The following is a 17,908-nucleotide window of genomic DNA, read 5'->3' as shown; positions in this document are numbered from 1 at the left end:
ACAGTAAACAAAGTAGACAAGGTTGCATCTTTTTTTAAAGGGACCTATTTACCAATTTCTTATTGTTTTAAAATAATGACACTGTATTCAGTAATGGAAGCCTTTATTTTTCTTGTTTTATTCTGTTACCTTCTTAGTATTTATGCACCTAAGTGTGGGGCAATGAAAAAATAGGTACATAGATGTTTTCTTAGCCCTTGGCATCCTTTAAAATATATTTTCGTCTTGAATATGTATTAGTTGTCATCTGCCAACTATTAATTACTGTTCTTTGAAGCATGCCTGGTACAGGGAATAAAGACAAATAGAGTTGATACTTTTTGCATAGCACTGTGAAAAAGGGAATCATCAGGAGGAGATGAAATTCATAAAATGACACTTGTTATAAAGCAGTTATAATTAGATCTCAATATGTACAAAGCAAACACAGTTTTTCTGAGAACTCTCTGAACTTACAGTGGTTAGAGTGGTTTAAGCTTACTTTTATCCTCCTCTCATTTTCCTCATGAAAAAAACACACATCTATTTGTATAACATTGACAAGCAGGAAATATCCATTTACGGGGTTGAAGTTTCAGGATAAGATCTTGTTTACGTGGAAAGAAAACCTACCAATTATCTATTACTGTTGGAATACCTTTGAGAATTGGGAGGATGTGGGCAGCTGGTTTGTGTCTCTACCTAACCCAACCCCAATGGCTGATGATCATTTGTGCCCTTTCCTAAACTCCTAAAATTTAGCACAGGAGGAAGGATCCTATTTTTTTCTGATTTCTGACCCTGTTTTTTCTTTATCTGTTCCCCTAGACATAGGACAGGGCCTACATATGGTAAGGGGGTGCTATACTCTCACGGACTCAGAATGATGTTGTTTTTATGTGATGATAGAGTCTATGGAGATAGTAAGACAAGGAATAATTATCACTACGTTTTGCCAGTCGACAAATATTTTCTAATAATTAGTATGAGTCCTATGGACAGAGGAGTCTGGAGGGCTACAGTCCAGGGGGTTGCAAAGAATTGGACATGATGAGACTGAGCATGCATGCACAATTAATATAAGATGTCAAGTCAAATGAAAAGGAACCTCTGATTTAGAGGTGCCCACAGTTTAGGTGAGGGCTTCCTAGGTGTCTCAATGATAAAGAATCTGCCTGCCAATGCAGGAGTTGTGGATTCAATCCCTGGGTTGGAAAGGTCCCCTGGAGGAGGAAATGGCACCCTACTCCAGTGGGGAAGGAGCAGAAATTATGGCAGGGTAGTTAGCTGGCGGGGGCCGGGGTGGGGGAGGCTGGGTAAGACTGTGTCTTGTGGGTTGTGTGAAAAGTTCAGACTTCATTCTTCATACAATGAGGAGCTGTTGGAGGTTGTAGGAATATCAGTGGCATTATCTTAAGACCCAATTTGTCAGTTTTGAGATGGGCTGGAGGAGAGGAAAAGATTGACAGAGCTAAAACTATTAGAAGATGACAGCACTAGTCCAGTCAAGAGATGAACAGGATCTGTCTGACATAAACACAAGAAAGGAAGGAGAGATTTATTTTGTAACATAGATTTGAAAGAAATTGATGAGTGAGTAAACTGTAGGAAAGGATCGATAAAAGATGGGTAAGAGAAAGGCATCTGGAGTAATTGCAGATTCAAAATATTTGCAATGGAAATGCATCTGATTAGCTAAGTTTATTTCCTAATTTATTACTATAACACACAATTATTGAACACATTTTTATGTCTTATGTGTTGGATACTCCTTTATCCTTAAAAATCCTATGACAAAAACTAGCATTGTTGAGCTACTGCTTTGTGTTAGGCATTGTGCTGCACACTAAGATATTTTTATTATCCTCACTGTTACCCTGGGATGTGTGTATTATGGTCCTAATTTCATAAATGAGGCTGCTGAAGCTGTGAGTAGCTAGTTTTTCATGAAATGGGACGTATAAGAGGTTTGCTAGTTGAATGAAAGTTGGACATTTCTGATTCTAGAACTCTGCTCTTTTTTGCTTCCTCTGCTTCTGCATGTCAGAATTTCATATACCCTGCATTTTCAGGATTTTGAAAAGAGAAATATTCCTAATTGGTCATTAGGAAGCACCAACTTGACATACTCTGAATTCCTTTTAAGTTTTATTCCTGTGGATTCTTAATTCTCATTAGGAAAATGCACATGTCCTTTGTCTTCTAGGAGTCTGGAGTTCCATAAGTCTTGTCTCTTTGGATGGCATCTCCCAAAGATTTTGTGGTGATAACTGCCTTATACTTGCCTTACAAGTGGTATAGAGCATAGGAGTTACACCACCTGAGTTCAGACCTCTTCTCTGTCATTTATTAGCTGTGTAACCTCACTTCCATTCTCTCTGCATCTATTTACTCACTTAATGCAGGTTGTAGTCTTACTTCACGGGACTGTTGTGAAACTTAAATGAAACTTAAATGTGAAAGGATTAGTAGAGTAATACCTGGCAAAAAGCAAATGCTGAAAAATGGTATTCATTATTAATATAGCTTTTTCAACCGCCTGTTGCATAAAGTGCTTTGTTGCCTGGTCCATGTTTATTCCCCTAGTCACGTTCCTCTGCACCTCCCACGCATACTCTATGTTCTAGCTACTCTGAGCCACTCATGGTTTACTTTGAAAAAAGCATTTTTTATTTATTTTTTGGTCACTCTGCTATCTTTGCATGTGGTTCCCTACCAGGGTGGACAGATCCTATCTCCAAATCCTTTATTACCTCTTTCTCTAGAGTAAGAGTTAGCAAACTGTTTTTATTTTTTTGCTAAGGTCTAAATAGGGCTTATTTTAGGCTGTGGTATGTGGTATCCATAGCAATTACATATTGCTGCCATTGTATCATGAAAGCAGCTTTGACAGTAATTGAAGGAATAATTGAGAATGCATTCCAATAAAGCTGTCTCACAAAACCAAATGAGTTGGTTTTGACTTGCAGGCCTATTTTTGCCAACCTCCTTTCTAGAAAGTTCTCTGGAAGCTCCCAGGCTGAGGTGTGTGCCCTTTTCGATGAGCCTTCACCCACTCATCTACTTGTAACCAAGCATTCTTTACACTCAGGAAATTGTCTCTCTCCTAAGACTGAAAAATTTGAGAACAGGGATTGCATCTTGTCTTTTCTGACTTTTTATACCTTTCCAAGGGTAGAGAAGTCTCATTAATGTTTCTTGAGGAAATGGGTGAATCTCACTAACAAGATGCTGTGTGCTGACTCTGTGGTTCAATTGCTTTTTACAAAATCTGGTCTAAACTGATAAGATTAGTGGAAGGTTCAAATTGAGGCCAAATCAGCATGGATCAAAAGGTGTGGCCTCTTATCTCATAGATAATGTGAAATTGGCATAAACCATTCCTTTATGTTTGCTTTAAAGTATATTCTCCATAAAAGAGTATAACTTTCAGGGGCCATCAAAGTGAAACAATTTAATATAAACTGTTCTTTCATTTTTTAGAAATGGGGTGATTCTGTTAAGTTCAATTTTAAGTTTAATGATGTGGAAAAAAATTTGGAGTGTATTGATTAATTGCATGCTTTGGAAATACCTGTCATATAGATTATTGAAGTAGATAGAAGAAATACCATACATTCGTACAAGCCCTGAGGGCATCTTCACCATAGCTGAGTAGGGAAGAGGTTGAAGATAGGGGTTACCAAAATTATCAAAGAAGAATTGATCTGGAGAAGATGGCAAACCAGGTACCTTATATTTGATCATTTTCTGTCATCTGTTTTCCAGTTTTAGGAAACTGTATACACTTCTTATTGTCAACAGGTATTAAAGCAGCAGGGTTTTATAGCATCTTTTCAAATTTTCATTAAGCTGTCCTAACAAAAAAATGAATGTAATATCTAAAATAGCTTTGGATTTAAATTTATTTTGGCATATGTAAGCAGCAAAATGCCAGGCTGTGTAGACTTGCATGCTGATTCTAATTTGTGATAAGGAATTGATGGCAATTTGTTCAAGTGTTCATTTCTCCATTTCAGCCTTCCTGGCTCGAAGGAGCAGAAACAATTCTGGTGTATAGGCAGCCATCACCGTATTGATCATGAATGGTGTGCCCTTTTAGAACTCTTTCCTCTAGTAACCCATGAGAGTGATCTGAGGGGACGACATTAACTTTTGCTTTTTGCTTCTTCCATTGACTGTTAAGCTGGATAAATCATTCACTGGAACTAATTCTTCAGTTACTCAGTTAGCTGTCTGTGGTCAGATTTGAGTCTAAGCTTTATTTTGACTTTACGCAAGGAGTCTTAGGCTGTGTCATTCTTTTCAAAGACTGTTTTGAAATGGCAAACAGGGACTTTGCCTTCCTCCTCATTATAGTTGTCATAACTCAAGTTCAGCTTTTTAGTGCTTTAGCCTTATAGCTCATTTCCTATGCTCTGGTTACTCTCTAAGCACCCTGTGTATTAACTCTGCTTTCAGGATGTCGTTATTTGTTCCAGAATATTCAGTAAATCCTTACTGTGTACATCATCAAGAGCAAACTCTTCACTTCTGCTTTTTTAAGCAGTATTTTTAACATACGGACTTTATTTTTTTTTTTTTTTTCTTTTTGACTGTGTGCCGGCTTTCCTTAGTCGCAGAGAGTAGAGTCTACTTTCTAGTTGTGGAGCACAGTTTTCTCACTGTAGTGGCTTGTTGTGGAGCACGTGCTCTCCGGGCACGGGCTTCAGTGGGCTCAGTAGTTGTGGCTTGGTGGCTCTATGACACACGAGCTTCAGTACTTGTGGCACAGGGGCTCACTGGTTGTGGTTGCAGGCCTTAGAGCATGCAGGCTTCAGTAATTGTGGTGCATGGGCTTAGTTGCTCTGTGGCATGTGGAATCTTCCAGGCCCAGGGATTGAACCTGTATCCCCTGCATTGGCAGGTGGATTCTTTTTCCACTGGGCCACCAGGGAAGTCCCAACTCTGCTTTTAAGACTTCCAAAATCTAGCTCCATTCTATCCATCCATTCCTCAGTTTTTTCTCTTTTACCTAACTTAAAACACTATTTTCATATCCTGGTTATTGTGAATAATGCTTCAGTGTATATGAGAGTACAGCTATCTCTTGTCAAACTCGAAGAAGTAGAGAGTAGAATGGTAATTGCTAGGGCTGGTGGGGAAATGAGAAAATAAGTTATAAAGTTACACAAGAGGAATGAGTTCTGGAGATCTAATGTATAACATGTGAAAAATAGTTAGCAATACTGTGTTGTATACTTGAAATTTGCTAACAGGATAAATTTTAAATTCTTGTCAACACACACAAACACACACAGTTGTGACTATATAGACATTTTAAATTATTTGGGGCTTCCCTCATGGCTTAGCTGGTAGAGAATCTGCCTGCAATGTGGGAGACTTGGGTTCGATCCCTGGGTTGGGAAGATCCCCTGGAGAAGGAAAAGGCTACCCACTCCAGTATTCTGACCTGTATAGTCCATGGGGTCACAAAGAGCTGGACACAACTGAGCGACTTTCACTATAAATAAATTATTTAGCTTGATTCTAAACTTTCCACACTGTATATATATATCAAAACATCAAATTATATGCCTTAAATATTATGATATTTACATATAGAAGATATCTCTATAAAGTTGTTTTAATAAAACCCACTATTTCCAACAGATGAATTTATTTACTGTGCCTTTTGTTGTTCAGTGGCTCAGTCATGTCCTATTCTTTGCAACCTCATGGACTGCAGCACGTCAGGCTTCCCTGTCCTTTATCATCTCCCAGAGCTTGCTCAAACTCATGTCCATTGAGTCGGTGATGCCACCCAACCACCTTGTCCTCTGTCGTTCCCTTCTCCTGCCTTCAGTTTTTCCCAGCATCAGGGTCTTTTAAGCCTGCCAAAATCATGTCCCTCATCTGATGGTCTTTTCTCTAATAGTATGCTTGTATAAATCCTGGGTGACCTTTGAGCCCTTCCAGTTCCCTGCACCCCCTAACTACTCCAGCCTGCCCTGACCTGATCTTCTCTCATCTTTTTCCTAATCTATGTCCATTTGTTTCAATTAAATGAAACTGTAAGTTCCTTGAAAGCAGAGGTTATTTGCTATATCATTGATTCTTTCTTTTAAAGATTTTTTTGGTGAAGACCATTTTAAAACCTTTATTGAATTTGTTACAGTACTGTTTCTGTTTTATGTGTTGGTTTTTTGGCCCCAAAGCATGTGGGATCTTAGTTCCCTGGCCAGGGATCATACCCACATTCCTCTGCATTGAAAAGTGAAGTCTCAACTACTGGACTGTCAGGGAAGTCCCTAATTGATTCTTAATGAATATATGTTCATTTTTTTAAAATGAAAATTAGAAACCGTTTTTTTGAATGTATTTTTATAAAGTTTGTCATTTTCCATGTCATTAAGATCTTAGGAAGATAAAGTGTAGGGGTAAAATTAATATCTGTTTTCTAATTATCTAAAGATAACATTGTTCTCATTTTAGATTTCTTTGTAGTCTTTATTTGAACATATATTTAATAAATAACTATAATCACTGTGACCATATGAAATCTAGTTTATCTAGATATTTTCACTTAGACTCTAAGCTCCGTGAAGCAGGGAGTTTGTTTATTTTCCACTATGCTCCCAGTGGCTCATATGACTCAATATGTCAGCAAATTTGGAAAACTCAGCAGTGGCCATAGGACTGGAAAAGATCAGTTCTCATTCCAATCCCAAAGAAAGGCAATGCCAAAGAATGCTCGAACTACCGCACAATTGCATTTATCTCACACGCTAGTAAAATGATGCTCAAAATTCTCCAAGCCAGGCTTCAGCAATATGTGAACCGTGAACTTCCAGATGTTCAAACTGGTTTTAGAAAAGGCAGAGGAACCAGAGATCAAATTGCCAACATCCACTGGATCATAGAAATAGCAAGAGAGTTCCAGAAAAACATCTATTTCTGCTTTGTTGACTATGTCAAAGCCTTTGACTGTGTGGATCACAATCAACTGTGGAAAATTCTGAAAGAGATGGGAATACCAGACCACCTGACCTGCCTCTTGAGAAACCTGTATGCAGGTCAGGAAGCAACCGTTAGAACTGAACATGGAACAACAGACTGGTTCCAAATAGGAAAAGGAGTACATCAAGGTTGTATATAGTCACCCTGCTTATTTAACTTACATGCAGAGTACATCATGAGAAAGTCTGGGCTAGATGAAGCACAAGCTGGAATCAAGATTGCTGGGAGAAATATCAACAACCTCAGATATGCAGATGACACCACCCTTATGGCAGAAAGTGAAGAGGAACTAAAGAGCCTCCTGATGAAAGTGAAAGAAGTGGGTGAAAAAGTTGGCTTAAAGCTCAACATTCAGAAAACTAAGATCATGGCATCCGGTCCCATCACGTCATGGCAAATAGGTGGGGAAACAGTGGAAACAGTGTCAGACTTTTATTTTTCTGGGCTCCAAAATCACTGCAGATGGTGATTGCAGTCAAGAAATTAAAAGACGCATACTCCTTGGAAGGGAAGTTATGACCAACCTAGACAGCATATTATAAAGCAGAGACTTACTTTGCTGACAGAGGTCCGTCTAGTCAAGGCTATGGTTTTTCCAGTGGTCATGTATGGATGTGAGAGTTAGACTATAAAAAAACTGAGCGCCGAAGAATTGATGCTTTTGAACTGTGGTGTTGGAGAAGACTCTTGAGAGTCCCTTGGACTGCAAGGAGATCCAGCCAGTCCATCCTAAAGATCAGTCCTGGGTGTTCATTGGAGGGTCTGATGTTGAAGCTGAAACTCCAATACTTTGGCCCCCTGATGCCAAGAGCTGACTCATTTGAAAAGATCCTGATATTGGGAAAGATTGAGGGCAGGAGGAGAAGGGGACGACAGAGGATGAGATGGTTGGATGGCCTCACTGACTCAATGGACATGAGTTTGGTTGGGCTCCAGGAGTTGGTGTTGGACAGGGAGGCCTGGCGTGCTGCAGTTCATGGGGTCGCAAAGAGTCAGACACGACTGAGCGACTGAACTGAACTGAACTGATGCTCCCAGTGTTTTGATAATTGTCAGGTGTATGCTGGATGTTAACAACGACAATTCTCTCTGCTAATTACCATATTAAATAGTCTTCTAAGTCATGATGGTTAATGGATTCATTCTTTGTTTCAATTATACTATGTTATATTAACATCCTCTATTTTTGTGTATTTAGGTTGTTGCCATATTTTTCCTAATAAAATTGCTGCTCTAAAGCTTCTTGAACACAGATGTTTCTGTATATATTTGGTTTTTCTTAAAAAATAAATATGGTTTAGAAATGGGGCAAAGCATATGGCCAAAATCCTTCTATTAAAAGGCAAATTGTGGATAGTGTTAATAATGCCCTTGATAAATGTTATCAATTTTGAGATTGAAAGGAGAACATTAAGATCTGCATTTCTCAGTTATGAAATTGAGCAATTTCCTAACATTCATGGGTTGTATTATTATTATCAATTGCCTGTTCATGTCATGTGGGCTTTCCTTTATGAGGACGTTCCTCGTATTTCTCACTTTACATTTATATGTGATTTATAGATTCAAAGTACAGACAGTCCCTGGCTTATGGTGGTTTGACTTAAAATTTTTTGACTTTACAGTAGTGAGAAAGCAATATACATTTGGTGGAAACAAAATTCAGATCCTGACTTTAGATCTTTTTTCAGACTAGCAGTATGTGTGTGGTATGATGCAGCTTCCAGTTAGCCAATGTGATCATGAAGTCAACAACTGATACATTTAGAACCATTCAGTTTTTCACTTTCAGTATATTTGCTAGATTATATTTGATGTTCAGCAGTTTATTGTAAAATAATCTTTGTTGGGTGGTTTTTGTCACACTGTAGCTGCATTTAAGTGTTCTGAGCACTTTTAAGAGGCTAAGCTGTGAAGTTCAATGTGTAAGGTGTATTAAATGCATTTTTTACTTTATTTTCAATTTATGATGAGTTTGTTGGTATGTAATCCCATCGTAAGTCAAAGATTTGTACACATAACACCTTATTTACTCACTGTAACAATCTTATTGGAGAAACAGTGGTATGCATGAACTTAGTTTTTGCATGAAGAGAGACTCAAGAAGCTAAACTCTTGCTCAGGGTGATGTGCTAAGAGATGCAGCTGGGACTAGAACTGGGCTTTTTTTTTCTTTTTTTAATTAGGAAAGTATGATAACACCTTTACAGGAGACTTCAAAAATATAGAGCAAAGTTACAGATAGTTCCACTATGTATTATGGTTATTTTTTTTTTTTTTTTTCTTTTTTGGGGATTAAACCACGAGCAGTTTTAATGGTCTGGTTTTCTCCCTCCCATTTCCCCCACTGTTAGTATTATTACTACAAGAATAAAGGATTCCTGAGAGCCTGTCCCCTCCTCTCCCTGGGACCCCCTTGACAGGACTCACCCCACCAACCCCCCTCCCCCCTGGATTTCTGGGGAAAAAAAAAAGTGAAAGGCACTGCAGGGGTGGGGGCTGGAGTGCCAGTGAGTCTGAAGGGCATGCTGGGACACGGATGGGTATGGTTATTTTTTTAAGTGGATAAATTAAGATTTTTAGTTGAAGTTTCAATATCAAACTGTCAAAAATTAATAGACTGAATAGAGATGTGGAAGGATGTAGTACATTTGATAAGCACTATGAGACAATTCAACATAGTTAAGATTTATATAATTTTCACACAACAGCAGGATACAAATTGTATTCAAGTTCCCATAGACTATAAACCAGGAGACACTGGAACATATCCAGGGACATAAAACAAGGTGTAAAAATTTCATGATCTAAAAGTATTAAAAAAATAATTTAAAATAACCCACATATTTTCAAATGCAATGTGACATTTACCAAGAGAGATCTTTGACTTAGCCTTTGAAAGCCTCAATAAAGTTAAAAGACTGATAACACAGAGAGTGTGATTGCAGAGAAGAAAGCATTTAAATGAGAAATTTATATGAAAGACACTTTAAAAATTCCATGTGTTTGGAAATTAAATGTCCATTTTTAAATGATGGTTGTATCAGAAGCCATAAGGAAAATTAGGAAATATTTGTAACAAAAATAAAAAGAGAATTTATCAGAATTTGTTGCATGCAGCTGAAGCTGTTCAGTGCAGTTAAATACAATGTGGAGTCTTGAATAAGGTATGAAAACAAATAATGGACACTAGCATAAATTTTTGTGAAATTTGAACAAAATCTTTACTTTAGTAAATAATACTGTATCACATGTTAATTTTGTTTTTACAGCATAGTATTTCTTTATATTCTCATAATTGAATTAGAAATTTCAAACCTCATTTAGATTTTGTTTAATCACTAAGATAATGAACTTTCTAGACTTTTAGCAGTAATATTAAATGCCAGAATAAATGGAGCTATATCAAAGTCTATTTATTTATTTTTTCATTTATTTTTATTAGTTGGAGGCTAATTACTTTACAATATTGTAGTAGTTTTTGCCATACATTGACATGAATCAGTCATGGATTTACATGTGTTCCCCATCCTGAACCCCCTTCCCACTTCCCTCCCCATCCCATCCCTCTGGGTCATCCCAGTGCAATAAATTAGAAATCTAACATTCTGTTCATACTTAGTCAAATGAATGGTACCAAAATGCCATAAATTTTTTAGCTAGGCAAAAATTTGTATGTTTTCTACAATATATTTATTATACATAATATTTATATATATGTATACAAAATCTTTTCTATTATACTTGATAAAGGCTTGAGAAAGAACAACAAAAAGGAGATGAAGAAATTGGAAAACATAAACCAAATGAAATGGGAGTACTGAGTATGAAATAGAAAAGATGAAACAAACTAGATAAAAGATCATATATAGTCCAGTTTTTTCCCCCCCAGTTGTTTTTAAACATGGCTGCTCATTAGAATCACATCTGGAGCTTTGGGAAAAAAAAAATATCTAGGCATTTGTATTTTTTTAGAAAATTCCAGGATAATTCTAATGTGCATCTGGAATTTAAAAAGTGATTACAGGTTTTTCTGTTAAATGGTAGTTTTAGTGATATAAAATTCTATTATTTCCTGTTGACCAATCATGGTACAATGATATTAAAACAAATACTAGTTGTATTATCACAATAGTAAAAGATATTTATATGTTTTCACAACCAGGTAAAAAACAGAAGATAATTGCAGTTGCAAACCATAATGGAAACATGGTTAACCTAACAATATAAAATAATTGCATACGTTTTGAGGGGTTAAGTAGAGTGATGTGGTAAGTGGAAGTGTGCATATATGCCCATGGTTTTCATCTACTGAGTCAGTCTTCTGGTTGGTGCATTTAATCCATTTATATTTAAGGTAATTATTGATCTGTATGACTCTATTACCAGTCTTAATTGTTTTGGGTTTACTTTTTGTAGGTCTTTTCCTTCTCTGTGTTTACTGCTTAGAGAAGTTCCTTTAGCATTTGTTGTAAAGCGGGTTTGGCGATGAAGTCTCTTAAGTTTTGCTTGTCTGGAAAAGCTTTTGATTTCTCCTGAAATCTAAATGAGAGTCTTCCTGGGTAGAGTATTATTGGTTGTAGGTTCTTCTGTTTCATCACTTTAAATATATCATGCCATTTCCTTCTGGCTTGTAGAGTTTCTGTTTATAAATCAGCTGAGAGCCTTATGGGAGTTCCCTTTTTTCTTTGCCACTTTTAATATTTTACCTTTGTGTTTCATTTTTGTCAGTTTGATTACTATGTGTGTTCCTCCTTAAGTTTATCCTGCCTGGGACTCTCTATACTTCCTGGACTTGGTTGACTGTTTCCTTTTCGGTTAGGGAAGTTTTCAGCTATTATCTCTTCAAATATTTTCTCAGGTCATTTCTCTCCTCTTCTCCTTCTGGGGACCCCTATGATGTGAATGTTGATGTGTTTAATGTTGTCCTAGAGGTCTCTTAGGATGTCTTCATTTTTTTTTTTTTTTCATTCCTTTTTCTATATTCTCTTTTGCAGCAGTGATTTCCATCATTATGTCTTCCAGGTCACTTATCCATTCTTCTGCATCAATTATTCTGCTTCAGATTCCTCCTTCTAGTGTATTGATCATATCTGTTCGTTTGTTCTTTAGTTCTTCTAGGTCTTTGGTAAGCATTTCTTCTTTTTCCTAGATCTTGGATCATCTTCACTGTTACTATTCTGAATTCTTTTTCTGGAAGGTTGCCTATCCCCAGTTTCCTGGGGATTTATTTTGTCCCTTCATCTCGGATGTTACCCCTCTGCCCTTTCATTTTGATTAACTTTCATTTTGATTAGCTTTCTGGTGTAGTTCTTCTTACTTCTTCTGTCTGATCTCTGGTGGAGGAGGCTAAGTAAGAGGCTTGTGTAAGCTTCTTGATGGGAGGGACTGGCCTTGGGAACAACTGAGTCCTGCTCTGTGGGCAGAGAAATGCTCAATAAAACTTTAATTCTATTGTCTGCTCTTGGGTGGAGCTGTGCTCCCTCCCTGTTAGTTGTTTGACCTGAGGCAACCCAGCCTTGGAGTCTACAGGCTTTGTGATGGGGTTAATGGCAGTTTCCAAGAGGGCTCACACCAAGAGACATCTCCCAGGATTGCTGCTGTCAGGGCCCCCACCCCAGTGGTGACCCACTGCCAACCCACACCTCCACAAGAGACCCTCTAACTCTAGCAAGTAGGTCTAGTTCAGTCTCCTGGGATCATTGCTCCTTTCTCCTGGGTCCTGATGGGTACAGATTTTGTTTGTGCCATCCTAGAGTGGAGTCTCTCTTTCCCCCAGTCCCATAACCAGATCCCCCTGGCCTTCAAAGTCAGATTCCCTGGGGGTCCCTGGTCCTTTTGCCGAATCCCCAGGCTGGGAAGCCTGATGTGGGGCTCAGAACCCTCACAACAGTGAGAAAACTTCTTTGGTATTATCATTCTCCAGTTTGTGGGTTGCCCACCTGGCAGGTATGGGATTGGATATTACCGTGATTGTGACCATCCTGTTGTCTCACTGTGGCTTCTCCTTTGTCTTTGGACATGGGGTATCTTTTTTTGGTAGGTTCCAACATATTCTTCTGATGATTGTTCAACAGCTACTTGTGATTTTGGTGTTGTTGCAAGAGAAGATGAGTGCATGTCCTTCCACTCTGCCATCTTGAACCAATCCTCCAGAGTCTGGCGTTTTACTGTTATCTTAAAGCTTTCTTATCAATAATGCTCTGGCCTAATGAAAATGTTTTCAAAGGAGAGATCTTTGGGCTTGTAAGGTAAAGAAAAATTATTACTACATGGGAGTATCAAGTATAATTGAATAAATGTATCATGAACCTTATCATGACACAGACCAGTACTGATCACCTCTTTGGTCCTGTGCTAGTGCCTGACACAGGTGATGCACCTAATACATGGTTGCTAAGTAAATAAATGGACAGAGTCTATGTTGGATAAACTGGGTAAAGTTGCTGAGAGGGTACAAGCTTAGACTGAAAATCTAACCTGTGTGAAAGAGAGTTTGTCTTAGTAAATAATTCATTCTATTTTTCAGGCAATGTTCAGATCTACATTTGAAAGCAGTTTTTGCCAGTTTAAAGAATTTCCAATGTGGACTCAATGAGATTTGATGGGCTCAAAATAACATAAATTCCCCATCTTTCTCTTTCAGTTTTTATGATGTAAAAATGAGTTCTCAATAAATGCCTTGTAATATTAGAATTATGAGTTTAGGTGATTGCACTTCAAATTACATAATCCTTGTCTAAAATTTCATTTCAGACTCCTCTGATTTAGGTAAGCAGATGTTTACTGCCAGGGATTTAACTCTGTCATTCCTTCTGCTTCTGGAAAAAACGTATCAGAGAACTATGGGGGATAGAGAGGAAACCCCAAATCTTCCTCTGTGAAGTATTTTCTTAGGTTTAACCCAACAAGCATTCATTGAGATATTGTAAGTAACATGTTGTATATAATAAACAACAGACCTTAGGATATCAGGAATCTCCATTATTAAGATAGGGTTCAGAAGATTATTTGATTCAGAAAAATGCTGTATTATTTAGAATAAAAAGGAGAAGTAAAAAATGATTTGTGGTTATACCTGAAGGTCTTAAAAAACACTAGAATAGTATTGGAAAATATATGCTTTATAAGCAAAACCTATTATCCCTGACCAGTATCTTCCAGATAAAGATTATACCTGTTCTTGCTGTAAAGGAGATAATAGCTTCAAAAATGGTCCTTCTCTAAGTAGAGATACGTTTCATTGTTGGAGCAGCATGGTTTTATCCTGGTTTCCAACTGTGCTGTTTTACTGAGAAATACCTTATTATATTACATTAATGTTACTGAATTAATTTTCTATATTGGAGACATATTTTCTATATTATTTGTAATATAAGACTATTTTTCCTGCCTAATAAATTAGCATCATTAGGTATAAACAAACACTGGCAGAACAAAGCTTGTGTATGTTTTTACTCAGCTGTGTATGTTGTACTTTTATTTTCTAACAGAAAGATTTTGTTCCAAAGATTGATTTTAATTCTCCTAGACATGACTCTTAAAAACATCTTTCTTCTGAAATGATACTCCTATGATTGGGATTTTCCAAGTGTAAGAGCTTAATAGGATGACTCATATATAAAACTGGCCCTCTGACTTTAAAATATTCTACCCCATAACAACAAACCTATTGCTTTAAATGAAAGCTAAATTGAAGTTTCTGTAAACAAACCATGATCGTTTTGCTCATGCTTAGACACTAAATCATATCCGACTGTTAGTGACCCCATGAACTTGTATCCCGCCAGGTTCCTCTCTCCATAGGATTTCCCAGGCAAGAATACTGAAGTGGCTTGCCATTTCCTCCTCCCGGGGATCTTCTTGACCCAGGGATCAAACCAGTGTCTCCTGCATTAGCAGGCAGATTCTTTACCACTGCACCATCTGGGTGCCCCATGATTGTTTTACAGCTGTCTAAAATCAAACTGTGTCACATTCTGGGATTCCAAGGTGGCCCTAGTGGTAAAAAAAAAACCTGCCTGCCAATGTAGAAGACGTAAGAGATGTGGGTTTGATTGCTGGGTTGGGAAGATTCCCTGGAGGAGGGCATGGCAACTCACTCCAGTATTCTTGCCTGAAGAATTCCATGGACAGGGAAGCCTCGTAGGCTACAGTCCATGGGGTCACAAAGAGTCAGACATGATTGAAGTGACTTAGCATGCACATGTCACTCTCTGGACTCAACAAACAATTAAAAGTTGTTTGTTAAGTGCTTTGATAATCATTACTGATGTATAAACATGTGTACATCAAGAGTATCTTCTCAAAAAAGAGTTTCTAAAAAGAATTTATAAAGTTAAATACAGAAAAAGTATATCTGCTAAATAATCTGTGATAAATTCTAAATATAATGAGCCACAGCAGAAGACCATTTTCAAAGTTATTTTTGTTGCCAGCCTGCTTGAGTCCATTTTATAGCTCTAAGAGTTGTTTCTCATTAGTCATGGAATTAAGGTGAAATTACCAAGCTCTTCTTCAAAATAATCCTCTTACTTATATTAACTTTCCAATTTTTATATATATATTTTCCATTTTAGCTTTTCTAAGTAGTTTTCTGGAACATTTTCTTCTCCTGACTTTTTATTTTTTGGCCCTCACTGTTACCTTTGTTCATTTCCCAGATTCATTTGGGAAATTAATTTGTTCATCCCAAATAATTTTCCCAGAGAAAATTATTCCATGCTTTCAGACTGTCAGCTCCTAAACATTTATATTAATTCCCAAATTCCATTTCTCCCACCAAATCTTCTTTACGGATTTAACAGGGCGTTGCTTTTTCCTCCAGCTATGTCTTTTCCAAGGCATGCAATTTCTTCTTTTTTCCTACTTTTCTGCTTCAAGGTTCTCTCCTTGACCCCCTACTAAAAGACAAACTTTAGGCCAATTTTGATTGGAATGAAGCTTGCCCAGCACATGAACTTAATAAATTCTTTTGATCATAAAGAATGAACTAATGTAGAGTTTTAAGACATTAGTCAAGATGTCTAATCAAATGTTGAAGTAAGCTTTCATTAATTTGCTAGCAGTTAGAAAATAATCAGAAAGGAAAACAGTAATGTTTGATCTACTTTGATACCAATATTGCCTGAGTATAGTACAGGTGTTGTCAGTTACATTAAGGTTAATAATTCATCTCAATATGTGCTTGTTTCTTGAAAAATAACTTCCCTAGAAAATCCAAAGTTTTTGTAACAGTTGTCCTTTTTCTGTATAACCTATTCTGATTTGTTGACATAGTCCTTAACATTTCCTCGATTTTAGTACTCAGAAGTTTCTTACATGACCACACACTCAGGAGCTCACTGTTCAGTTGAGGAAGGCAGAACAATTATATATGAAGTTGTTAATCCTTACATAAAACCATATAGTTAAGTACCAAATTGAGTACAAGAGATGAAGATCCAGAGAAGGGATGTGATGAAGGTGTTAGGGGAAAATTTCCTAGAGAAGACAGTTTGGTCTTGAACCCCACAAGAGAATAGAGAATGGGAAGAATACAGACAAAGGCTCCAGTGTTTCTCAGAAGTGCTATTTGCATTTTGGCAGTACAACTCTTCTTTATGAGGGACTCCTCTGGTCACTGCAGGGTATTTGGCATTCCTGGTCCTTGGGTGCTAAATGACAGCAGTGTCCCAGTTATAGTGGTGATCAAAATGCCCTATGCTGGTCCAAAACATTTGTGTGGCGCTGTGCTGCCTTGACTGGGAACCACTGTGGAACATGCCATCCTCTCATGGATGTCTTGACTTTGGCTTTCCCATGAAAAGTCTGCGAAGACAGAAAGTAGAGTTGTGTTTATTCACACTGTAACATATTTTAGAAGATGTAGAGTTGAGTGTTCTTAAAGACAAGTTGGATTTTTCTCTTGAAGTTATTCCTAAGTGAATTTCTCAGTTATCCAGGAGAAACCTTTTGGTTGGTTAGAGAAAATTGTCTATGAGTTTGATATATCATACATAATTAAAAAGACTAGGATGTGTGAGGACAACCCAGGCACCAAAAATATGCAATTTTCTGAAATTGAGTCTCCAGAAAAATTTGGAACTGGTCAGTTTTGGCTGACTGATATACCCGCAGAGGGAAAATATCTTCCTATTTATTTTGGAATCCTGTACTCTCTATGTATCTTTATAAATTATGTATAAATAATACAAATTAAATCCAAAAAACCCTAAAAGAATACATGCTTATTTAAGAAAATTTATAGGACACCAAACATTGTGGAAAAATAAATATTATAGCCTCAATAATTATGGAAAAATTTCCAAAATGTTTTCTATTGTTCACACATGCGATATACACAATGTAGTTTCCTGCTTTTTTTTCCACTTAAAATTATGATGAAAATATTTTATTGGGTTGGCCAAAAGTTCATTCAGGTTTTTCTGTCAGATCTTAGAAAAACTCAAACAAACCTTTTAGTCAACCCAATGCATATATATTAAACTCTATATTTGTCATGCATCAATAATAGAATATTTATTATGAGTCAATTGTAGTACATTTTTCTTTTACCAGTTCTATGAAAACTCTCATGTTAAATGAATTCTGGCAAGTAGGTGTCATTTTTTTTTCTCTCTTAGCAAGGATTCTTTATTTCTTGCATCCTACATCTCTTTGAAAAGAGGGCCTTTGGAAGTCAGTGGATCTCTCCTCAGAAAAAAGCTTATGTATATACTCAGAATTTCTAGACCACCTGAAGACTCTCTGTGGATCCTTTAAAGAAATACAGATCTTGGATTATGAACTCCTATTTTTCAGCGTAAACTTCCTCGCAAATACGGGAAGTGTCAGAGGAGAATGGATGACACTCTTGAGACAGCTGTCACTTGTGGTCTCAGTGGGACTTAATAACATGAATGTGCTGTGTGGTGTGCTCTTGCCAACT

This window comes from Muntiacus reevesi, chromosome 17 (genome assembly GCF_963930625.1).
Source record: "Muntiacus reevesi chromosome 17, mMunRee1.1, whole genome shotgun sequence".
Classification (NCBI taxonomy): Eukaryota; Metazoa; Chordata; class Mammalia; order Artiodactyla; family Cervidae; genus Muntiacus; species Muntiacus reevesi.
The sequence above is the reverse complement of the archived record's forward strand: the minus strand, read 5'-3'. Positions refer to the sequence as shown.